This window comes from Helianthus annuus, chromosome 16, assembly GCF_002127325.2.
Source record: "Helianthus annuus cultivar XRQ/B chromosome 16, HanXRQr2.0-SUNRISE, whole genome shotgun sequence".
Taxonomy (NCBI): Eukaryota; Viridiplantae; Streptophyta; class Magnoliopsida; order Asterales; family Asteraceae; genus Helianthus; species Helianthus annuus.
In genome coordinates, this window is record NC_035448.2 from 132,217,483 (window position 1) to 132,244,332 (window position 26,850).

Genomic DNA, 26,850 nt, shown 5'->3' on the forward strand with positions numbered 1-26,850 from the left:
AGAAAGTATAATTTGAGAATACCCCTGAATTTTAAATTACCATTTTGAATATTTTGAATTATAAAAGTTATGGATATTGTCAGTAATTACTGATTTGATTTGAAAGCAATTGTCATGATGACATTTCTAATTTTTATTTTAACTTTTATTAAAAGAAAAACACCGTCAATTTCAAATTCCCAGTTTGCATATTTTCATTGTCCAAAGCTCAAGAAATTAACATTAATTACTGATTTGATATGCAACAAAATGTAATTGACAGTTATTTTTATTTTTTATGTTAACTTTAACTTTTATCAAGAAAACAATACTGGAGGAACTCTTATCTCATTGGAATGTAACGATTAGGTTAAACGGTAATTTCATTGTAATTCTTCATTAGATAATTTCATTCTTTAATTAATTAACCGCATCAATTATAAAAATGTGAGCAGTGGATGTTTTTTAGGAAAACCAATGATGGTCAATATCAGTGGATATCAACAATAAAAATGTGAGCAGTGACAATTTTTTAACTATTAGTGTACTGCCAACAGTGATTTAAGTTACCATTTTACATATTTTGAATTTGAAAAGATAACGATATTGTCAATAATTACTGATTTGATTTGAAAGCCATTGTCATCATGACATTTCTAATTTTTATTTTAACTTTAATTAAGAAAAAATATCTGTCAATTTGAAATTCCAATTTTCCATATTTAAGATGTCCAAAGCTCAAAAAAATTACAATTAACTTTTAATTTTGTATGGAACATAATTTCATCAACAGTTATTTGGATTTTTTTTATGTTAACTTTAATTTTTAAATATCAGTAGATAGCTAACAGTGATTGAAACACTGATATTTGGACAGTCAGTGGTCAACATAAAGAATGAAGAAGAGGTTGTCTCTCAGCAGTGGATAACATTTAACAATCAGATGTTTCAACCAAAACAGTGGTTCCAACAGACTTTTAAGGATTAATGAAAAATATCTTTGACCTTAAACAGATATTTGACCTTCAATATCAGTTGTTTGGAGTTAAACAGATATTTCACCTTAAACAGATGTTTTAACGAAAACATATTTGAGGTTAAACAAATGTTTGACCTTAAAGAGAAGTTTGTCCATAAACATCTATTTGCAAAAAAAAAAAAAAAAAAAAAAAAAAAAAAAAAAAACGAATTTCAAAAACATTATATCCAAATAATCATAATGAGGAACTTATTTAATATCCAAGTGTACTACATTTTTATTTAGTAGTATAAAGATCAAACAACTGTTGTATTTATAATACAAATCAAACAACTGTTGTACTACATCAAATACTAAAGTTACATAAGAACCACTGATAATTAAATACTAAATTTGAATCCGTTGTAGATGCCATACCACTGCTGATACTAAACAGTCGTTTTCCTTTGGTTAATCAAACTCTAGTTACATAAAGTCAATCAATTTATATCTCCAACAATCGCCATGAACTCCATGGAAGGAGTCAATGCATAAACATCAGGATTTATAGAAAGCTGATCTCTAGTGAACAGACGAAGATGCAGAACATGAAAACACTTCTTCAGCTGCCGAAGAGTAGCCCTGTCCTCATATACTTAATCCTTAACTTTGTTTATAAAGAGCTGCTTTAAACCAAACTTTATGCTTCTTTTAATACAAAAAAGGCAGGAAAGACCATTACTCTAGTAAGATAAAATCTTATCTTACAACAGTAGCAAATCATTTCTTGGACAAGTCATCATCATCTTCTGCACAAGTCAATTATAATCATCATTTACTCATAAGAAATAACTATTTTAACTGTAAATTTAATAATCTTTCTTTGTGTTTAATTAAACTTTATACTTCTTTGAATACAAACCTATAATAACCCGCAACATATTGTATGAACTTCAAACAACTGTCATTAGACTGAAATATAAAGCGAGAATCAGAGTATATCAGTTCATAATTAAAAACTCAAAATTTGAAAATCGGAGTAGCAAAAAACACTTACTTTAAACGATGTTGGAACAATGATACTGGAAACAACAGTAGAACAATCATCATCATTATCATCTGCACAAGATCATTAACAATCATCATTTAGTCACAACTCATATAACAAAACTTTAGTAAAAATCAAAAACAAAAACACATACAATGATTATGGAAAACCACATATCAACAAAAATTAACCAAAAAATCGGAAGATTCAAAACTCAAGCAAACGAAACCCTAATTTCAAAAAGAATAAGCGGTGAATATATTCACAGATCAATAATCAACAGATGTTGTACTCTATATCATAACCCTAGCAATGATTACATGAAAAGACACAAAACACAAAGGATTAGTATAAATAAGAGGAAATCATGAAACTATTTCAACTAAAAAAAAGAAGAACAAACCTTTTGATGAAGTAATCGATGAACAAAAGAAGATTTTATGGTGGCGTCTGCAAGAAGATTAAGGTTTGCAGGGTTTGTGAAATTTGAATTTGAATCACCGGAATAGAGAGAAGGAAGGAACCCTACGCATTTGTAAAGAAAGAGGAGAAGTGAGAAGAGAGATTATATAAGGAAAAGGGCAGTGGTACTGTTGGGCGGGAAAAGAGAACCGAGGATGCCCTAATTAAGTGACACGTGGCCCAAATAACTTTCATTTATTATATATAATAGATTAAGTCTTCCTTCTGTATTTTAGGATTTTCTCTACCAGTAAGTGAGTTCTTCAGCAGGTTATTGGAATGTATGGTGAGGAGATGGTGGTTGTTGCGTTTCTCGTTGCGCATCCAACTTACATCTTTCATTTATAAAGGATACAAAATAAAAAGTCTCAACAATAATAAGTCATTTGTGTGGTTTTAAAGTTATTAGGAGTAAAGAATATACACTGACATATTAAGTTTTGAAACTACTAGTTATATGTATATTAGTAGAGATAAGTTCTTGTTGGTACATAAATGGATAAGCATCAATATTAAGGAGTTGTTTAATTTTGAGTACAATGATCTACTTATACTAAATCAGTAGGAGCAAGTTCCCGCTAAAGTAGCTAGTTGTTATTGATAGAAATCAAGAGTTTCTAATAATGTAGTACATGGCCTCTTAGGCTATTGGGTATACTTTCACGCCCCTTAACTACATGTAGGCACCACATCACCTACTTGACCCTCTTTCACCTTCACCACACACCAAGGAAATGGTTTAACACCATTAACTCCCTTTGAAATTAATTAAAATACATATATATAGCATGTTGTTGTGTGTGTACAAATTTTGCAATGCTTGATTCTCTCCCTCTCTCTCCTAGTTAACATCTTAACATGTGAAGTTTTTAATGCCTCTTAACACCCTTCAGGAGCGGTTTAACAAGTGTTAACGGATGCCAACTAGGATTAACACCAATAGATGTTAGAGTATACCAGATGGCCTTACTACAAGAATTGTTCATAATTAATCATTCCTAATAATGAAACAAGATAGTTGAATCTTGAAGGGCAGTGGCGGATCCAGGATTTTTTTCCTATAGGTTCACTTTTTTCGGTAGTTAGGGGTCAAATTTCTCACAATCAAATGTTAATAAATAGAAAGTTTATCTCAAATCTGAGTGATGTCAGATGCTTCGTTCTAATTCGCGAAGGAGATGCTGGAGGGGGAGTGTTGTCATGCCAGGTACGAAATAATGGAGCTTTAAAAATCAATAACCTATTAATTCTAAACTAAACAAAGGGAAACTCAACCAATTAGAGGTGAATTATATAAAAAAACAAACAAACATATTAGAGATTAAACTCAACACAGGGACACTCAACCTTTGTCATCAGAGGTGAATTATAGAAAAAATAAATAAATAAAAAACCAAACATCATAGAGATTAAACTGAACAGGGATAGGTCCAATTAAGCAAACATATTAAAGTAGAAAACACAAATAAAATAATGATTGTAGTTTGATATTCTAATATTTAAATATACACATTTTGAATCCAAGAATTCTAAAACCCACATTCCAACTATTAAACTCTAAGCAAAACAAACAGAAAACACTACCAACATTGAAATAACGTTAATTACCACACAAATCAAAACAGAATATACAATTGTTTTCAATTATTACATACCTAAACAATGGAGCTTTAAAAATTAATAACTGCAATAACTGAGTTTGGAAGGATGCTGGTAACCTTACATTTACAAAGAGAGCACGGAACCATTAGACCGCTTACGATTCTTTGTTATTAGTTCACCTCATAATTAAATTATGGGTTCACTTTATATTTTCGATATAGTTTTTCAATAATTATATGAAATCGAATGGGTTCCTAGGAACCCGTACTCTTCAATGTAGGTCCGCCCCTGTTAAAGGGTCAAACGGATTTTTGAAATGGTCTGCTAACTTGTCATTAGTAGGAATATAATTCTATTCTATCTTACCTCTTCAGCAACATATGTAAGTAGAGTATACCCAATGTTAATTTGATTGGTCTTAAAGTGTAACACCTCGAATTTTTGTGTCCAATGATGTGTTAACACGTGTCATTTGTTTACACGTGGCATCTATAATAAATAAAGGACTAATTTTGACAAACCTTGAAAGTATATAAATTCGAGGATTATAAATGTCAACAAGGGTAAATATACTGTATAGTATCCCTAAATAATGCTTAAACCTTCAAACGAATAAATAATAGATCGTACAAAAACAAAACGCGAAAGAAAGTGAGAGATTACAAACTACAGGGGTTAACTGTGTCAACATGTTTAATAATACCTCTGAGTGACCCTTTAACGTTCCAAAGACTTTGTAACGGTGTTATACCCTCACTAAAATAATATATATGAATTTCGCGAAGTTTCGATATGAAACGAGAAAGTTACGATCGAATTCGTAGAAGAAGGGTTAAAAGCGTCAACAGTGAAAGTTAAGGCTTTCCAATATAAATAATAAATAAACCGGGGACTTAATAATGCGGGTAATTAACACGAGGCCCCTATCGGTAAATAACCGAGGGCCAAACCGCAAAGTTACCCCTTCAGAACCGAAAGGCCAGGTGAATCATTACGAAAGATTTCGTTATTAATGGCCCGATTCTGTAATGATTATAAAAGATTTGAAAAATTCTGAAAACATAACCCCACGCGACCCGCGTAAGGGTTCAACCTAAGTTGAGGCGGGCCGCGAGCTCCCTCTATTACGCGTCTGATTCTTAACCTTTAGGCGACCCGCGTAAAAGAGCATGGGAACTCCCATGCGGGTCGCGTAAAGTGCCCAGATGCAGAAACCTTGTAACTACTTGGCTTTTGGCACCTTTGAACGATCATTTGATCAATTATGGCAGCATGGGTGCCCCTACACGACCCATACACCCCTAGGACACATGCCATTCATCCCATTTCAGTTGTAGAGTGATGTGGAGTGATCTTGAGCTTGGTCTTTGGCTATAAATAGCAAGGCATATGTTCATAAGTTCACCACAACACAAACACTCTCATCTGATTATTTCTAAGGCATACAAGTCTTCTTCTCTGCTATATATTCAAGCCTTAGCTTCTGTAAGTTACTTTGATCATTCATACTTCAGTTTTTGCTTAATTCTTAGCTAAAAACTCAACCGTCGTAACTAACGGTTGTCATTGCAATGTCTTGCAAATGATTCAGTCTTATGACGAATCAAAAATGGTTATGAGTTGGTATTTATGTGGGTATTAAACCTCTAAAATGGTTCCCCCTGATCACCACTCTAACTATGTCAAATATCGAGTCAAACGTGCGGTTAAAAAGTCAACAGAAAGCTATTTTAGCGATTTATGCATAATCTGTAATATATATATTATGGAACCTGTTTTGACAATCATAAATCATGGTAATAAGTATATAAACATGTTTGCGCTCGTTTGAATCGATCATTTACCATATAGAACCGGTTCGGAGCCGAAAGTCGCAAAAGTTTGACTTTTGCTTTGACTTCAGTTCTGACCCGTTTTAGTGAGGTATGAATATACCTTAGGACTCTCTTAGGACCAGGTCACATGTTGGTATAAGCCTCTGTGGTCGGTTCATGAGTTACCCGAGTCTTTTACGCAATTCCGTCATTCGCCTAAAAGTTGACCGTAACGGCCTTTTAAAATTAAAACGAGTATTTCGGACACGTGAACGGACCAAAACCTTGCTTATTAAAATATAAGCATGTCCTTAAAGTTTCACGCCAATCCGAGGTCTAGAATGAGAGTTATGCTAAAAGGCGCACTTTTAAGAAAGTTTTGTAATTAACGGCGCAATTAGCATAACGCCCATCTAACCCAAGTTTTCGTCACCAAAGCTTTTAACCATTGTGGTAAAGTAATATTTTGGGAAGTTTAAAGATTTTTAATAATTTTTACCTTGCTCATAACCTGCGGTTATGGCTACGGTTCGGTTAATACCGAATATGCCCTTTTTGGCCAAAACGGGAGTTCTACAAGGTCTTTTGACCCGATTCCAGTTGCTACTGGTTTTAAATAATAAATAAAGTATTTTAAGCTTTATAAACTGTACGGGAAACTCAGATTTCCTGTAGAACTCGAAAATCCCTTTTAAAGTCTTTAAAATGACCGAAAAGCCCCTACGGGGCATAATATAAACTTAAACTCGTTACGGGCATTACGGAAGGTATCCTACTGATACCAAAATACTTTTAAGGCATATTGACTTAGGAAATAAGCGTACGACTCTTGTGATTAACCGTTTCGCCTATTTGCGCACACGGTACGGCTCATGGAACTAGTTTTCGTGCAATAGCCGATACGGGTCAAATTATATTATTTGAACCCCAAAATCCAGAGTATGAACTATAAACCCATATAAAACAAGTCACTGAACTTGTTGGGTCCAAATCATACTCCATTCTCGGTTTTCGCCTTTTCGTGCGAATTAACCATATCTATATATCGGAATCAACCGATTTAAGCTACGGCTACTATAAGGACCGTTAGGATTCTAAGAGGTTAATTAAAACCTTCGTTCCAGATTAGGAGCCCCAGTAAAAGCTATCGGTGACTTGATCTTAATTAAGGATTAATACTTGCAAAGGTAAATACTTTTGACTTATTTCCCCTATATGGGCTTGGGTTACGGTATACTAATACCGCTTGATTGAGTACTATATTCGTCCACCGCTTAGGTGGATAACTAAATAATATGAATGGCTCATTTAAACAGTTTTGTTGCTTATAAGCCTTTGGGGGGTTTAATGACCGTTGTCCCGGATATCCTCGGCATCATTTTACGAAATGGCCACGACCATCGACATCCCGGTGTAGGCGTACACCCGGTATAAAGTGTCGACATTAAAACTAAAAGACGTAGCCGTTGGTTTCTGTACTACGGTTTTACGCAAACGTGGTGTGTCTATAAATCTTTAACCCGGCACGACCCGGGCTACTGATCGCATAAAAGAACATGTAAAACGTTCACAAGATCATTATGAATTTTCCCAAGTTATAAAAGAGTTTGTGCCTTGTGCATTCAAATCAATTTTAATAAACATTTTCAAATGTGTCAGTTGAATGTATTTACCAGTGTAAACTGACGTATTTTCCCCAAAAAGATTAAGTGCAGGTACCTAAACGTAATTGGCTGGTATTAGCTCCCTAGCGTCGGGATAAGCCTCGCAAGCTTGATTGCAGTATCTAATGGAACAATACTTTATCTTTATTTTCGATCCACTGTGGATATTCAACTCTGTAATACATTGATATTATGATCAGAGGTTGAAATTTATATATTTATCTTATGCTTCCGCTGTGCATTATATAATTGTGTGGTTTGACTATATTGTTGCCAACATCGTCACGGAAATCCCCCACCGGGCCCACCGGTGAGACACGTGGAAATCGGGGTGTGACAGGTTGGTATCAGAGCCAACATTGAGTGAATTAAACACTATCCCATTGTGTTTAATCTCAGTGACACAATTGCACATACTTGAGTCTAGACAAGAACTTAGGACAAATTCGGATTACTACTCCATTTTTGTCTTTATTTTCGATTTAATTTTTAATAAGTTTTGGAGCAGGAAAATGCCACCTGTTATATTCAGAGGAAGAGGAAGGGGACGAAGAGGCCGAGGAGAAATCGTGACACATCACGATCAAGAAGCTGGACCATCTGGTACAAGACATCCTTCGATGACACGAAGCGAAGAGCCACAACGACGAAGAGATCTTTACGAACCAGCGAGGCATTCGACTTCGCACAGCTCGACGCCATCTTACCGGCACTCCTTTGGACCAGATTCAGAAAATAATCCCAACAACCCACAACCTTCCTTCATACCTCTGCAACGTTCGGTATCGCACCGAAACTACGACGACCCTAGTCCATACTACGTAGCTCAGTTTAACCCGGCTGACTACATACAGGAACCTTCAGGTTTTGTTCCACTAGGACCACAAGACCACTTTTCTGAAGATCCCATGGAGGAAGATGAGGATCCAACTGAACCAGTTCGTGGTACGCCCACGCATCCGATAGAAGTATCTAATGGATCTTCATATCATGGACCACAGTATCAAGGCCCAGACAGCTTTATGGCCTTGTTTGACCGACATGAGTGGTACAACACACCATCTCATCAGACATCGCAACCGAGACATCCACAGGATCCATCTGAGGATTCACGCTTTGAGGCAGTTACGCCACCGCCTCCGCCACCGGCACAACCAGTTATACCTGATCCGCCGAGGCGTAGGAGGACCAATGCTCGTATGTCTACACGAGGAGGAGGGGGGAACCACTTCAGCACTCCTCGACATTCTAGTAGTAGCCACTATCCGCCACTACATGAAGAAGGACCCTCAAGTCCTATACAAGAAGCGAACTCCGCACCTACTGCACGAAATTCGCCACCATTTGGGTATGATCAACCCATACCAGCTTACACAGGTCCAACGGCTTACAACCCGTTTGAACCGTCACAAGCACAATACAACTACGGCTATGAGCGCGACCCATATGTGGTGTCGGCTAGATATAATGCGCGCTACCCTGACGGAGCACATGGAAACATGGGACCACCGGATTACTCAGCTCATGGGTATCCAATACCTCCCAGACCTCCCGTTCCGCATCAAGCGCAACAACCACGTTTTTCTCCTCCTGAACAGGAAGAAATACTCCATCGACTAGATCGTGTGGAGAGAGAGTTCGAGGAAGAAAAGAAAAGCCACCGAGGATTTCTCAAAGGCTTGGCGAATCTACTAAAGGGCAAAAAGAAGAAACGTGACCACTAGCCCTTAATAGTAATACGAATGTAATTTCTACTTTGAAATAAGTCCCTGTGTGGACAACTTATCGTATTTCAGTCCCTACGTGGACTTATCTTTAGTCCTTGCATGGACACCTATCTTGAATTAGTCCCTGCGTGGACTTGTCACTTATTTTAAAACCTCTATGGAGGTATGTATTATTTGAAAGACCCGTTTAGGGCAATATGTAATTGTATTTGAGATTTTGGAATGCATGTTATGAGTTTTGTTTTACTATAAAAAAAAATAAATCAAAACCATTCCTTTTATATTGATCTGCCTAATAAGGAATCTTAAGGGGGTGAAACCTAGCTTGGGGTCTTTTAAGATCAGTCAAGATGGTACAACCTAGCTGAAAAGATTCTGATTCCCTGTTAACCTCTGTACTCATGTTAACATTCATGGCAGATGTGATTCGTTATAATCACGCACGTCATTCCTATACAATAATCCTTTAAGGATTTCAAAACCCAACTAAATGATATATAAATCGTGGGTTAAATCACCAACAAAGGTGATCAATATTATAAAGACATCCATTTAGCGATGCAATGCCTACGGGCCAATATTATAAAGACATCCATTTAGCGATGCAATGCCTACGGGCCAATATTATAAAGACATCCATTTAGCGATGCAATGCCTACGGGCCAATATTATAAAGACATCCATTAGTGATGTAGTGCCTACAGGCCAATATTATCAAAACATCCATTAGTGATGTAGTGCCTACGGGCCAATATTATCAAAACATCCATTAGTGATGTAGTGCCTACAGGCCAACCATATTAAGACATCCATTAGAGATGTAGTGCCTATGGGCCATAATAATTGTCTTATAACGACAAAGAACAGTGGTGGTCTATGACTCCCTGTCAGAAAGAGATAAAGAACTACGGTTCAATTCTCTATGCCTTTGATTCTCTGGAATCTCGGCTAATATTATAAAACATCATCGTGATTAGGCGTTATGCCGCCAATACTATTTATATAGTTAAAATAGGATATATTCAAATCCTAATATTTAATGTAATGAGATGATAAGTTAACCGAATATGGTCTCTGTACCATGGTTGACAAATTGTCATAAAAGACAATCATAAAATAATCTTCTAAATAAGATTTTGTTATCTTCTGTAACAGATTCAAGATTCAATGGCGGATCCCAACGGAGAGAACAGCCACACAAACGAAGATGACTATGACAATGCGTCAGTACATTTGACAGGCGCACAGCTAAAGGCTCTGATCAACAATGCTGTCCAGGCAGCTATTGATCGTCAAAATACTGAGTCTCAAGGCAGATCTGTGTCAAAACCACCCTCTAAACCAAAGACACACTCCAAACCACCCTCTGAACCCAAGAAAGATGACGACAAGCATTCGTCTACTGAGCACAGCGTTCACCGCGATAGAGAATATACTGATGCGTCCAGTGCTAAGGGTTGCACCTACAAATACTTTGTATCATGTAAGCCCCGTGAATTTACAGGGGAGAAAGGTGCGGTTGACTGTATCACCTGGCTGGACGAGATGGACACGATTGTGGACATCAGCGGGTGCGCTGAGAGGGACGTGGTTAAGTTTGTGTCCCAGTCTTTCAAGGGCGAGGCCCTGGCGTGGTGGAGAGCTCTGGTGCAGGCTTCAGGTAAGTCTGCCTTGTACAAAATGTCATGGGGGGAGTTTATTACCCTCATAAAAGAAAACTACTGCCCTCAGCACGAGGTTGAGAAGATTGAGGCGGATTTTGTCTCACTGGTGATGACAAACCTGGATTGTCAAGCATACCTGACAAGTTTTAACACTATGTCACGCCTGGTGCCATATCTTGTGACACCAGAACCTAGAAGGATTGCCCGATTCATTGGGGGCTTAGAGCCGGCGATCAAGGCCAGCGTAAAAGCCTCTAGGCCAACGACCTTCAGGTCAGTTACTGACCTCTCCTTGTCTCTTACACTTGATGCTGTCCGTCTGAGGGCACAAAGGAGCAAGGAGGCTGAAAAGCGAAAGCGTGAGGATGATACCTCACGAAAGTCCGGTAAAAAGCACCGTGGAAACGGTGAGGGCAAAAGAGGGTCGGAGGCAAAGAAGGAGGGGCAAGCTGATGGAAGACCTTACTGCAAGGTCTGCAAGAAACCTCACTCCGGGAAGTGTAGGTTTGCGTCTGGTTCACAGTCGCAACAAAAGACTCCATCCTGTGGACTATGCAAGTCCAAGGATCACAAGACAGTAGAGTGCAAAAAGGTTAAGGACGCAACCTGCTATAATTGTAACGAAAAGGGGCACATAAAGAGTAATTGCCCGAAGTATGCCAAGAAGGCGGAAGAAACGAAGAAATCAAATGCGAGAATTTTCCGCTTGGATGCAAAGGAAGCGGTCAAGGACGACACTGTGCTTACAGGTACTTTTCTCGTAAATAATATATTTGCAAGAGTACTGTTCGATTCTGGCGCTGACAAATCCTTTGTAGACCAGAAATTTTGCCAACTACTAAATATGCCAATCAAAACCCTTGACGTAAAATACGAAGTAGAGTTAGCAGACGGCACGATAGAAACCGTCTCTACTGTTCTAGAAGGATGTGAAATGTCCATTAGGAACCATTCTTTTCCTTTATCTCTACTTCCTTTCAAACTTGCGGGTTTTGACATCGTGCTAGGCATGGACTGGTTATCCCATAACCAGGCCCAAATCATTTGCGGCAAGCGGCAAATAGTTTTAAAGACTCCGAGTGGTGAATCTCTTACCATTCGAGGGGATACGCATTACGGATTGCCCGAAGACGTATCTATGCTGAAAGCTTCAAGGTGTTTGAACAGAGGCTGTGTAATTTACATGGCTCAGGTGATAATTGAAGAACCAAGGCCGAAGATCGAGGATCTTCCTGTCATTTCTGAATACCCCGAGGTTTTTCCTGAAGAACTACCTGGTTTGCCACCAGATAGACAAGTGGAGTTCAGAATTGACATCATACCTGGAGCAGCTCCGATAGCACGAGCACCTTACAGATTAGCGCCAACGGAAATGAAAGAACTGAGGACCCAGTTGGAGGAACTGCTGGCGAAAGGTTTTATCAGACCTAGTTCATCTCCCTGGGGAGCTCCTGTCCTATTTGTAAAGAAGAAGGACGGATCGATGAGGTTGTGCATCGACTATAGAGAACTGAATAAAGTTACCATCAAGAATAGATATCCTTTACCAAGGATCGATGATCTATTCGATCAGCTGCAAGGAGCAAGTTACTTCTCCAAGATCGACTTAAGGTCGGGTTATCATCAACTAAGGGTCAGAGATGAAGATATACATAAGACTGCATTTAGGACTCGCTATGGTCATTACGAGTTCCTAGTGATGCCTTTTGGGCTCACAAATGCACCGGCTGCGTTCATGGATCTCATGAATCGCGTTTGCAAACCGTATCTAGATAAATTCGTCATAGTCTTCATCGACGATATCCTTATCTATTCCAAGAATCAAGCTGACCACGAGAAGCACCTCTGTTGCATTCTCGAGTTACTACAACGTGAGAAACTCTACGCCAAATTCTCGAAATGCGAATTCTGGCTAAGAGAAGGTTCAGTTTTTAGGACACGTTGTGAGCGAGCGTGGTATCCAAGTGGATCCCGCTAAGGTAGAGGCAGTCATGAACTGGCAAGAGCCAAAGACGCCTACCGAAATTCGTAGTTTCCTGGGTTTAGCAGGATACTACCGGAGATTTATCGAAAATTTTTCGAGGATTGCTGCGCCCTTGACTTCCTTGACCAAGAAGAAAGAAAAGTACATTTGGGGCCCGAAGCAGCAAGAGTCCTTCGAAATACTGAAGCAAAAGCTAAGCAACGCACCTGTGTTAACATTACCAGAAGGTACAGATGAATTCGTAGTTTACTGCGATGCATCACACACGGGCATGGGGTGTGTGCTTATGCAGAAGGGCAAAGTGATTGCCTATGCTTCAAGGCAATTAAAGGTGCATGAAAAGAATTACACCACCCATGATTTGGAGTTGGGTGCCGTTGTATTTGCACTTAAGTTGTGGAGGCACTACCTTTATGGTATTAAATTTGTGATTTATTCTGATCACAAAAGCCTCCAGCACCTGTTCAACCAGAAGGAGTTGAACATGAGACAGCGCCGTTGGATGGAAACCCTGAATGATTATGACTGCGAAATCAGGTACCATCCCGGCAAGGCGAATGTAGTCGCCGATGCCTTGAGCAGGAAAGAAAGGGTAAAACCCATTCGAATCAATGCCAAGAGCATTGAGGTTAAAAATAATTTGATGGAAAGGATATTGGCTGCGCAGCGAGAGGCTGTGTTGGAAGCTAATTATCCTAATGAAAAGCTGGGAGTAACTGAGAGCAGTTGACTCTTAGCAAGGATGGAATTCTTAGACTGAATGGACGTATATGGGTTCCGATTTATGGGGACTACGAGATGTTGTTCTCCAGGAAGCCCATAGTTCCAAATACTCAGTCCATCCTGGTGCTGACAAAATGTACCAAGACTTAAAGGCAAATTATTGGTGGATAGGCTTGAAAAAGTCTGTAGCCGCCCATGTAGCAAAGTGCTTGACTTGTGCTCAAGTCAAAGCCGAGCACCAAAAGCCGTCTGGCTTGCTACAACAGCCTGAACTTCCCGAGTGGAAGTGGGAATGCGTAACTATGGACTTCATAACCAAGTTACCCAAAACCAGGAAAGGAAACGATACAATATGGGTCATAGTCGATAGGCTGACTAAATCAGCTCATTTTCTACCCATCAAGGAGACGTATAGCTCCGATATGTTAGCCCAACTTTATGTTGATAAGATTGTAGCCTTACACGGCATACCTGTGTCTATTATCTCCGACAGGGATACTAGATACACATCTCACTTCTGGAAGAGTTTCCAGCAATCTTTGGGCACGCGTTTAAACTTTAGTACGGCTTACCATCCACAGACGGACGGTCAAAGTGAGCGTACTATCCAAACGCTAGAAGACATGCTTCGTGCATGTGCGATCGATTTAGGTGGTAACTGGGATAAAAACCTACCCCTGATCGAATTCTCCTACAATAATAGCTACCACACCAGCATAAAGGCTGCGCCTTTTGAGGCATTATATGGTAGGAAATGCAGATCGCCTGTTTGTTGGGCGGAAGTAGGAGAGGTCCAATTATCGGGACCAGAGATTGTTTTCCAGACAACGGACAAGATTGTCCAGATCCGGGAACGTCTCAAGGCTGCCCGCGATAGGCAGAAGAGCTACGCTGATCCAAAGCGTAAGGATTTTCACTTCGAAGTGGGTGAAAAAGTATTACTTAAGGTGTCACCCTGGAAGGGGGTGATGCGTTTCGGCAAGAAGGGCAAGCTGAGTCCGAGATACATAGGGCCTTTTGAGGTCATTGAACGAGTCGGATCAGTTGCCTATAAACTAAACTTGCCTGAAGAGCTCAATGGAATTCACAATGTGTTCCACATCTGCAATCTCAAAAAGTGCTTCGCCGACGAATCGTTGGTGATTCCACACACAGATGTGCATATAGATGAGAGCTTAAAGTTCATAGAAAAACCTTTGTCGATTGAAGATCGACAGGTGAAGAAGCTTCGCAGAAAGCACGTACCGATTGTAAAAGTCAAATGGGATGCTCGTAGAGGTCCTGAATATACGTGGGAAGTCGAAGCTACAATGAAAGAAAAATACCCCTATTTATTTGAGTAAATCTCGGGTCGAGATTTATTTTAAGGGGGTGAGGATGTAACACCTCGAATTTTTGTGTCCAATGATGTGTTAACACGTGTCATTTGTTTACACGTGGCATCTATAATAAATAAAGGACTAATTTTGACAAACCTTGAAAGTATATAAATTCGAGGGTTATAAATGTCAACAAGGGTAAATATACTGTATAGTATCCCTAAATAATGCTTAAACCTTCAAACGAATAAATTATAGATCGTACAAAAACAAAACGCGGAAGAAAGTGAGAGATTACAAACTACAGGGGTTAACTGTGTCAACATGTTTAATAATACCTCTGAGTGACCCTTTAACGTTCCCAAAGACTTTGTAACGGTATTATACCCTCACTAAAATAATATATATGAATTTCGCGAAGTTTCGATATGAAACGAGAAAGTTACGATCGAATTCGTAGAAGAAGGGTTAAAAGCGTCAACAGTGAAAGTTAAGGCTTTCCAATATAATTAATAAATAAACCGGGGACTTAATAATGCGGGTAATTAACACGAGGCCCCTATCGGTAAATAACCGAGGGCCAAACCGCAAAGTTACCCCTTCAGAACCGAAAGGCCAGGTGAATCATTACGAAAGATTTCGTTATTAATGGCCCGATTCTGTAATGATTATAAAAAGATTTGAAAAATTCTGAAAACATAACCCCACGCGACCCGCGTAAGGGTTCAACCTAAGTTGAGGCGGGCCGCGAGCTCCCTCTATTACGCGTCTGATTCTTAACCTTTAGGCGACCCGCGTAAAAGAGCATGGGAACTCCCATGCGGGTCGCGTAAAGTGCCCAGATGCAGAAACCTTGTAACTACTTGGCTTTTGGCACCTTTGAACGATCATTTGATCAATTATGGCAGCATGGGTGCCCCTACACGACCCATACACCCCTAGGACACATGCCATTCATCCCATTTCAGTTGTAGAGTGATGTGGAGTGATCTTGAGCTTGGTCTTTGGCTATAAATAGCAAGGCATATGTTCATAAGTTCACCACAACACAAACACTCTCATCTGATTATTTCTAAGGCATACAAGTCTTCTTCTCTGCTATATATTCAAGCCTTAGCTTCTGTAAGTTACTTTGATCATTCATACTTCAGTTTTTGCTTAATTCTTAGCTAAAAACTCAACCGTCGTAACTAACGGTTGTCATTGCAATGTCTTGCAAATGATTCAGTCTTATGACGAATCAAAAATGGTTATGAGTTGGTATTTATGTGGGTATTAAACCTCTAAAATGGTTCCCCCTGATCACCACTCTAACTATGTCAAATATCGAGTCAAACGTGCGGTTAAAAAGTCAACAGAAAGCTATTTTAGCGATTTATGCATAATCTGTAATATATATGTTATGGAACCTGTTTTGACAATCATAAAACATGATAATAAGTATATAAACATGTTTGCGCTCGTTTGAATCGATCATTTACTATATAGAACCGGTTCGGAGCCGAAAGTCGCAAAAGTTTGACTTTTGCTTTGACTTCAGTTCTGACCCGTTTTAGTGAGGTATAAATATACCTTAGGACTCTCTTAGGACCAGGTCACATGTTGGTATAAGCCTCTGTGGTCGGTTCATGAGTTACCCGAGTCTTTTACGCATTTCCGTCATTCGCCTAAAAGTTGACCGTAACGGCCTTTTAAAATTAAAACGAGTATTTCGGACACGTGAACGGACCAAAACCTTGCTTATTAAATATAAGCATGTCCTTAAAGTTTCACGTCAATCCGAGGTCTAGAATGAGAGTTATGCTAAAAGGCGCACTTTTAAGAAAGTTTTGTAATTAACGGCGCAATTAGCATAACGCCCATCTAACCCAAGTTTTCGTCACCAAAACTTTTACCCACTGTGGTAAAATAATATTTTGGGAATTTTAAAGATTTTTAATAATTTTTACCTTGCTCATAACCTGCGGTTATGGCTACGGTTCGGTAAATACCGAATATGCCCTTTTTGGCCAAAACGGGAGTTCTACAAGGTCTTTTGACCCGATTCCAGTTGCTACTGGTTTTAAATAATAAATAAAGTATTTTAAGCTTTATAAGCTGTTCGGGAAACTCAGATTTCCTGTAGAACTCGAAAATCCCTTTTAAAGTCTTTAAAATGACCGAAAAGCCCCTACGGGGCATAATATAAACTTAAACTCGTTACGGGCATTACGGAAGGTATCCTACTGATACCAAAATACTTTTAAGGCATATTGACTTAGGAAATAAGCGTACGACTCTTATGGTTAACCGTTTCGCCTATTTGCGCACACGGTACGGCTCATGGAACTAGTTTTCGTGCAATAGCCGATACGGGTCAAATTATATTATTTGAACCCCAAAATCCAGAGTATGAACTATAAACCCATATAAAACAAGTCACTGAACTTGTTGGGTCCAAATCATACTCCATTCTCGGTTTTCGCCTTTTCGTGCGAATTAACCATATCTATATATCGGAATCAACCGGTTTAAGCTACGGCTAATACAAGGACCGTTAGGATTCTAAGAGGTTAATTAAAACCTTCGTTCCAGATTAGGAGCCCCAGTAAAAGCTATCGGTGACTTGATCTAAATTAAGGATTAATACTTGCAAAGGTAAATACTTTTGACTTATTTCCCCTATATGGGCTTGGGTTACGGTATATTAATACCGCTTGATTGAGCATTATATTCTTCCATCGCTTAGGTGGATAACTAAATAATATGATGGCTCATTTAAACAGTTTTGTTGCTTATAAGCCTTTGGGGGGTTTAATGACCGTTGTCCCGGATATCCTCGGCATCATTTTACGAAATGGCCACGACCATCGACATCCCGGTGTAGGCGTACACCCGGTATAAAGTGTCGACATTAAAACTAAAAGACGTAGCCGTTGGTTTCTGTACTACGGTTTTACGCAAACGTGGTGTGTCTATAAATCTTTAACCCGGCACGACCCGGGCTACTGAACGCATAAAAGAACATGTAAAACGTTCACAAGATCATTATGAATTTTCCCAAGTTATAAAAGAGTTTGTGCCTTGTGCATTCAAATCAATTTTAATAAACATTTTCAAATGTGTCAGTTGAATGTATTTACCAGTGTAAACTGACGTATTTTCCCCAAAAAGATTAAGTGCAGGTACCTAAACGTAATTGGCTGGTATTAGCTCCCTAGCGTCGGGATAAGCCTCGCAAGCTTGATTGCAGTATCTAATGGAACAATACTTTATCTTTATTTTCGATCCACTGTGGATATTCAACTCTGTAATACATTGATATTATGATCAGAGGTTGAAATTTATATATTTATCTTATGCTTCCGCTGTGCATTATATAATTGTGTGGTTTGACTATATTGTTGCCAACATCGTCACGGTAATCCCCCACCGGGCCCACCGGTGAGACACGTGGAAATCGGGGTGTGACAGGTTGGTATCAGAGCCAACATTGAGTGAATTAAACACTATCCCATTGTGTTTAATCTCAGTGACACAATTGCACATACTTGAGTCTAGACAAGAACTTAGGACAAATTCGGATTACTACTCCATTTTTGTCTTTATTTTCGATTTAATTTTTAATAAGTTTTGGAGCAGGAAAATGCCACCTGTTATATTCCGAGGAAGAGGAAGGGGACGAAGAGGCCGAGGAGAAATCGTGACACATCACGATCAAGAAGCTGGACCATCTGGTACAAGACATCCTTCGATGACACGAAGCGAAGAGCCACAACGACGAAGAGATCTTTACGAACCAGCGAGGCATTCGACTTCGCACAGCTCGACGCCATCCTACCGGCACTCCTTTGGACCAGATTCAGAAAATAATCCCAACAACCCACAACCTTCCTTCATACCTCTACAACGTTCGGTATCGCACCGAAACTACGACGACCCTAGTCCATACTACGTAGCTCAGTTTAATCCGGCTGACTACATACAGGAACCTTCAGGTTTTGTTCCACTAGGGCCACAAGACCATTTTTCTGAAGATCCCATGGAGGAAGATGAGGATCCAACTGAACCAGCTCGTGGTACGCCCACGCATCCGATAGAAGTATCTGATGGATCTTCATATCATGGTCCACAGTATCAAGGCCCAGACAGCTTTATGGCCTTGTTTGACCGACATGAGTGGTACAACACACCATCTCATCAGACATCGCAACCGAGACATCCACAGGATCCATCTGAGGATTCACGCTTTGAGGCAGTTACGCCACCACCTCCGCCACCGGCACAACCAGTTATACCTGATCCGCCGAGGCGTAGGAGGACCAATGCTCGTATGTCTACACGAGGAGGAGGGGGAACCACTTCAGCACTCCTCGACATTCTAGTAGTAGCCACTATCCGCCACTACATGAAGAAGGACCTTCAAGTCCTATACAAGAAGCGAACTCCGCACCTACTGCACGAAATTCGCCACCATTTGGGTATGACCAACCCATACCAGCTTACACAGGTCCAACGGCTTACAACCCGTTTGAACCGTCACAAGCACAATACAACTACGGCTATGAGCGCGACCCATATGTGGTGTCGGCTAGATATAATGCGCGCTACCCTGACGGAGCACATGGAAACATGGGACCACCGGATTACTCAGCTCATGGGTATCCAATACCTCCCAGACCTCCCGTTCCGCATCAAGCGCCAACAACCACGTTTTTCTCCTCCTGAACAGGAAGAAATACTCCATCGACTAGATCGTGTGGAGAGAGAGTTCGAGGAAGAAAAGAAAAGCCACCGAGGATTTCTCAAAGGCTTGGCGAATCTACTAAAGGGCAAAAAGAAGAAACGTGACCACTAGCCCTTAATAGTAATACGAATGTAATTTCTACTTTGAAATAAGTCCCTGTGTGGACAACTTATCGTATTTCAGTCCCTACGTGGACTTATCTTTAGTCCTTGCATGGACACCTATCTTGAATTAGTCCCTGCGTGGACTTGTCACTTATTTTAAAACCTCTATGGAGGTATGTATTATTTGAAAGACCCGTTTAGGGCAATATGTAATTGTATTTGAGATTTTGGAATGCATGTTATGAGTTTTGTTTTACTATAAAAAAAAATAAATCAAAACCATTCCTTTTATATTGATCTGCCTAATAAGGAATCTTAAGGGGGTGAAACCTAGCTTGGGGTCTTTTAAGATCAGTCAAGATGGTACAACCTAGCTGAAAAGATTCTGATTCCCTGTTAACCTCTGTACTCATGTTAACATTCATGGCAGATGTGATTCGTTATAATCACGCACGTCATTCCTATACAATAATCCTTTAAGGATTTCAAAACCCAACTAAATGATATATAAATCGTGGGTTAAATCACCAACAAAGGTGATCAATATTATAAAGACATCCATTTAGCGATGCAATGCCTACGGGCCAATATTATAAAGACATCCATTTAGCGATGCAATGCCTACGGGCCAATATTATAAAGACATCCATTTAGCGATGCAATGCCTACGGGCCAATATTATAAAGACATCCATTAGTGATGTAGTGCCTACAGGCCAATATTATCAAAACATCCATTAGTGATGTAGTGCCTACGGGCCAATATTATCAAAACATCCATTAGTGATGTAGTGCCTACAGGCCAACCATATTAAGACATCCATTAGAGATGTAGTGCCTATGGGCCATAATAATTGTCTTATAACGACAAAGAACAGTGGTGGTCTATGACTCCCTGTCAGAAAGAGATAAAGAACTACGGTTCAATTCTCTATGCCTTTGATTCTCTGGAATCTCGGCTAATATTATAAAACATCATCGTGATTAGGCGTTATGCCGCCAATACTATTTATATAGTTAAAATAGGATATATTCAAATCCTAATATTTAATGTAATGAGATGATAAGTTAACCGAATATGGTCTCTGTACCATGGTTGACAAATTGTCATAAAAGACAATCATAAAATAATCTTCTAAATAAGATTTTGTTATCTTCTGTAACAGATTCAAGATTCAATGGCGGATCCCAACGGAGAGAACAGCCACACAAACGAAGATGACTATGACAATGCGTCAGTACATTTGACAGGCGCACAGCTAAAGGCTCTGATCAACAATGCTGTCCAGGCAGCTATTGATCGTCAAAATACTGAGTCTCAAGGCAGATCTGTGTCAAAACCACCCTCTAAACCAAAGACACACTCCAAACCACCCTCTGAACCCAAGAAAGATGACGACAAGCATTCGTCTACTGAGCACAGCGTTCACCGCGATAGAGAATATACTGATGCGTCCAGTGCTAAGGGTTGCACCTACAAATACTTTGTATCATGTAAGCCCCGTGAATTTACAGGGGAGAAAGGTGCGGTTGACTGTATCACCTGGCTGGACGAGATGGACACGATTGTGGACATCAGCGGGTGCGCTGAGAGGGACGTGGTTAAGTTTGTGTCCCAGTCTTTCAAGGGCGAGGCCCTGGCGTGGTGGAGAGCTCTGGTGCAGGCTTCAGGTAAGTCTGCCTTGTACAAAATGTCATGGGGGGAGTTTATTACCCTCATAAAAGAAAACTACTGCCCTCAGCACGAGGTTGAGAAGATTGAGGCGGATTTTGTCTCACTGGTGATGACAAACCTGGATTGTCAAGCATACCTGACAAGTTTTAACACTATGTCACGCCTGGTGCCATATCTTGTGACACCAGAACCTAGAAGGATTGCCCGATTCATTGGGGGCTTAGAGCCGGCGATCAAGGCCAGCGTAAAAGCCTCTAGGCCAACGACCTTCAGGTCAGTTACTGACCTCTCCTTGTCTCTTACACTTGATGCTGTCCGTCTGAGGGCACAAAGGAGCAAGGAGGCTGAAAAGCGAAAGCGTGAGGATGATACCTCACGAAAGTCCGGTAAAAAGCACCGTGGAAACGGTGAGGGCAAAAGAGGGTCGGAGGCAAAGAAGGAGGGGCAAGCTGATGGAAGACCTTACTGCAAGGTCTGCAAGAAACCTCACTCCGGGAAGTGTAGGTTTGCGTCTGGTTCACAGTCGCAACAAAAGACTCCATCCTGTGGACTATGCAAGTCCAAGGATCACAAGACAGTAGAGTGCAAAAAGGTTAAGGACGCAACCTGCTATAATTGTAACGAAAAGGGGCACATAAAGAGTAATTGCCCGAAGTATGCCAAGAAGGCGGAAGAAACGAAGAAATCAAATGCGAGAATTTTCCGCTTGGATGCAAAGGAAGCGGTCAAGGACGACACTGTGCTTACAGGTACTTTTCTCGTAAATAATATATTTGCAAGAGTACTGTTCGATTCTGGCGCTGACAAATCCTTTGTAGACCAGAAATTTTGCCAACTACTAAATATGCCAATCAAAACCCTTGACGTAAAATACGAAGTAGAGTTAGCAGACGGCACGATAGAAACCGTCTCTACTGTTCTAGAAGGATGTGAAATGTCCATTAGGAACCATTCTTTTCCTTTATCTCTACTTCCTTTCAAACTTGCGGGTTTTGACATCGTGCTAGGCATGGACTGGTTATCCCATAACCAGGCCCAAATCATTTGCGGCAAGCGGCAAATAGTTTTAAAGACTCCGAGTGGTGAATCTCTTACCATTCGAGGGGATACGCATTACGGATTGCCCGAAGACGTATCTATGCTGAAAGCTTCAAGGTGTTTGAACAGAGGCTGTGTAATTTACATGGCTCAGGTGATAATTGAAGAACCAAGGCCGAAGATCGAGGATCTTCCTGTCATTTCTGAATACCCCGAGGTTTTTCCTGAAGAACTACCTGGTTTGCCACCAGATAGACAAGTGGAGTTCAGAATTGACATCATACCTGGAGCAGCTCCGATAGCACGAGCACCTTACAGATTAGCGCCAACGGAAATGAAAGAACTGAGGACCCAGTTGGAGGAACTGCTGGCGAAAGGTTTTATCAGACCTAGTTCATCTCCCTGGGGAGCTCCTGTCCTATTTGTAAAGAAGAAGGACGGATCGATGAGGTTGTGCATCGACTATAGAGAACTGAATAAAGTTACCATCAAGAATAGATATCCTTTACCAAGGATCGATGATCTATTCGATCAGCTGCAAGGAGCAAGTTACTTCTCCAAGATCGACTTAAGGTCGGGTTATCATCAACTAAGGGTCAGAGATGAAGATATACATAAGACTGCATTTAGGACTCGCTATGGTCATTACGAGTTCCTAGTGATGCCTTTTGGGCTCACAAATGCACCGGCTGCGTTCATGGATCTCATGAATCGCGTTTGCAAACCGTATCTAGATAAATTCGTCATAGTCTTCATCGACGATATCCTTATCTATTCCAAGAATCAAGCTGACCACGAGAAGCACCTCTGTTGCATTCTCGAGTTACTACAACGTGAGAAACTCTACGCCAAATTCTCGAAATGCGAATTCTGGCTAAGAGAGGTTCAGTTTTTAGGACACGTTGTGAGCGAGCGTGGTATCCAAGTGGATCCCGCTAAGGTAGAGGCAGTCATGAACTGGCAAGAGCCAAAGACGCCTACCGAAATTCGTAGTTTCCTGGGTTTAGCAGGATACTACCGGAGATTTATCGAAAATTTTTCGAGGATTGCTGCGCCCTTGACTTCCTTGACCAAGAAGAAAGAAAAGTACATTTGGGGCCCGAAGCAGCAAGAGTCCTTCGAAATACTGAAGCAAAAGCTAAGCAACGCACCTGTGTTAACATTACCAGAAGGTACAGATGAATTCGTAGTTTACTGCGATGCATCACACACGGGCATGGGGTGTGTGCTTATGCAGAAGGGCAAAGTGATTGCCTATGCTTCAAGGCAATTAAAGGTGCATGAAAAGAATTACACCACCCATGATTTGGAGTTGGGTGCCGTTGTATTTGCACTTAAGTTGTGGAGGCACTACCTTTATGGTATTAAATTTGTGATTTATTCTGATCACAAAAGCCTCCAGCACCTGTTCAACCAGAAGGAGTTGAACATGAGACAGCGCCGTTGGATGGAAACCCTGAATGATTATGACTGCGAAATCAGGTACCATCCCGGCAAGGCGAATGTAGTCGCCGATGCCTTGAGCAGGAAGGAAAGGGTAAAACCCATTCGAATCAATGCCAAGAGCATTGAGGTTAAAAATAATTTGATGGAAAGGATATTAGCTGCGCAGCGTGAGGCTGTGTTGGAAGCTAATTATCCTAATGAAAAGCTGGGAGTAACTGAAGAGCAGTTGACTCTTAGCAAGGATGGAATTCTTAGACTGAACGGACGTATATGGGTTCCGATTTATGGGGGACTACGAGATGTTGTTCTCCAGGAAGCCCATAGTTCCAAATACTCAGTCCATCCTGGTGCTGACAAAATGTACCAAGACTTAAAGGCAAATTATTGGTGGATAGGCTTGAAAAAGTCTGTAGCCGCCCATGTAGCAAAGTGCTTGACTTGTGCTCAAGTCAAAGCCGAGCACCAAAAGCCGTCTGGCTTGCTACAACAGCCTGAACTTCCCGAGTGGAAGTGGGAATGCGTAACTATGGACTTCATAACCAAGTTACCCAAAACCAGGAAAGGAAACGATACAATATGGGTCATAGTCGATAGGCTGACTAAATCAGCTCATTTTCTACCCATCAAGGAGACGTATAGCTCCGATATGTTAGCCCAACTTTATGTTGATAAGATTGTAGCCTTACACGGCATACCTGTGTCTATTATCTCCGACAGGGATACTAGATACACATCTCACTTCTGGAAGAGTTTCCAGCAATCTTTGGGCACGCGTTTAAATTTTAGTACGGCTTACCATCCACAGACGGACGGTCAAAGTGAGCGTACTATCCAAACGCTAGAAGACATGCTTCGTGCATGTGCGATCGATTTAGGTGGTAACTGGGATAAAAACCTACCCCTGATCGAATTCTCCTACAATAATAGCTACCACACCAGCATAAAGGCTGCGCCTTTTGAGGCATTATATGGTAGGAAATGCAGATCGCCTGTTTGTTGGGCGGAAGTAGGAGAGGTCCAATTATCGGGACCAGAGATTGTTTTCCAGACAACGGACAAGATTGTCCAGATCCGGGAGCGTCTCAAGGCTGCCCGCGATAGGCAGAAGAGCTACGCTGATCCAAAGCGTAAGGATTTTCACTTCGAAGTGGGTGAAAAAGTATTACTTAAGGTGTCACCCTGGAAGGGGGTGATGCGTTTCGGCAAGAAGGGCAAGCTGAGTCCGAGATACATAGGGCCTTTTGAGGTCATTGAACGAGTCGGATCAGTTGCCTATAAACTAAACTTGCCTGAAGAGCTCAATGGAATTCATAATGTATTCCACATCTGCAATCTCAAAAAGTGCTTCGCCGATGAATCATTGGTAATTCCACACACAGATGTGCACATAGATGAGAGCTTAAAGTTTATAGAAAAACCTTTGTCGATCGAGGATCGACAGGTAAAGAAGCTTCGCAGAAAACACGTACCGATCGTTAAAGTCAAATGGGATGCTCGTAGAGGTCCTGAATATACGTGGGAAGTCGAAGCTACAATGAAAGAAAAATACCCCTATTTATTTGAGTAAATCTCGGGTCGAGATTTATTTTAAGGGGGTGAGGATGTAACACCTCGAATTTTTGTGTCCAATGATGTGTTAACACGTGTCATTTGTTTACACGTGGCATCTATAATAAATAAAGGACTAATTTTGACAAACCTTGAAAGTATATAAATTCGAGGATTATAAATGTCAACAAGGGTAAATATACTGTATAGTATCCCTAAATAATGCTTAAACCTTCAAACGAATAAATAATAGATCGTACAAAAACAAAACGCGAAAGAAAGTGAGAGATTACAAACTACAGGGGTTAACTGTGTCAACATGTTTAATAATACCTCTGAGTGACCCTTTAACGTTCCAAAGACTTTGTAACGGTGTTATACCCTCACTAAAATAATATATATGAATTTCGCGAAGTTTCGATATGAAACGAGAAAGTTACGATCGAATTCGTAGAAGAAGGGTTAAAAGCGTCAACAGTGAAAGTTAAGGCTTTCCAATATAAATAATAAATAAACCGGGGACTTAATAATGCGGGTAATTAACACGAGGCCCCTATCGGTAAATAACCGAGGGCCAAACCGCAAAGTTACCCCTTCAGAACCGAAAGGCCAGGTGAATCATTACGAAAGATTTCGTTATTAATGGCCCGATTCTGTAATGATTATAAAAGATTTGAAAAATTCTGAAAACATAACCCCACGCGACCCGCGTAAGGGTTCAACCTAAGTTGAGGCGGGCCGCGAGCTCCCTCTATTACGCGTCTGATTCTTAACCTTTAGGCGACCCGCGTAAAAGAGCATGGGAACTCCCATGCGGGTCGCGTAAAGTGCCCAGATGCAGAAACCTTGTAACTACTTGGCTTTTGGCACCTTTGAACGATCATTTGATCAATTATGGCAGCATGGGTGCCCCTACACGACCCATACACCCCTAGGACACATGCCATTCATCCCATTTCAGTTGTAGAGTGATGTGGAGTGATCTTGAGCTTGGTCTTTGGCTATAAATAGCAAGGCATATGTTCATAAGTTCACCACAACACAAACACTCTCATCTGATTATTTCTAAGGCATACAAGTCTTCTTCTCTGCTATATATTCAAGCCTTAGCTTCTGTAAGTTACTTTGATCATTCATACTTCAGTTTTTGCTTAATTCTTAGCTAAAAACTCAACCGTCGTAACTAACGGTTGTCATTGCAATGTCTTGCAAATGATTCAGTCTTATGACGAATCAAAAATGGTTATGAGTTGGTATTTATGTGGGTATTAAACCTCTAAAATGGTTCCCCCTGATCACCACTCTAACTATGTCAAATATCGAGTCAAACGTGCGGTTAAAAAGTCAACAGAAAGCTATTTTAGCGATTT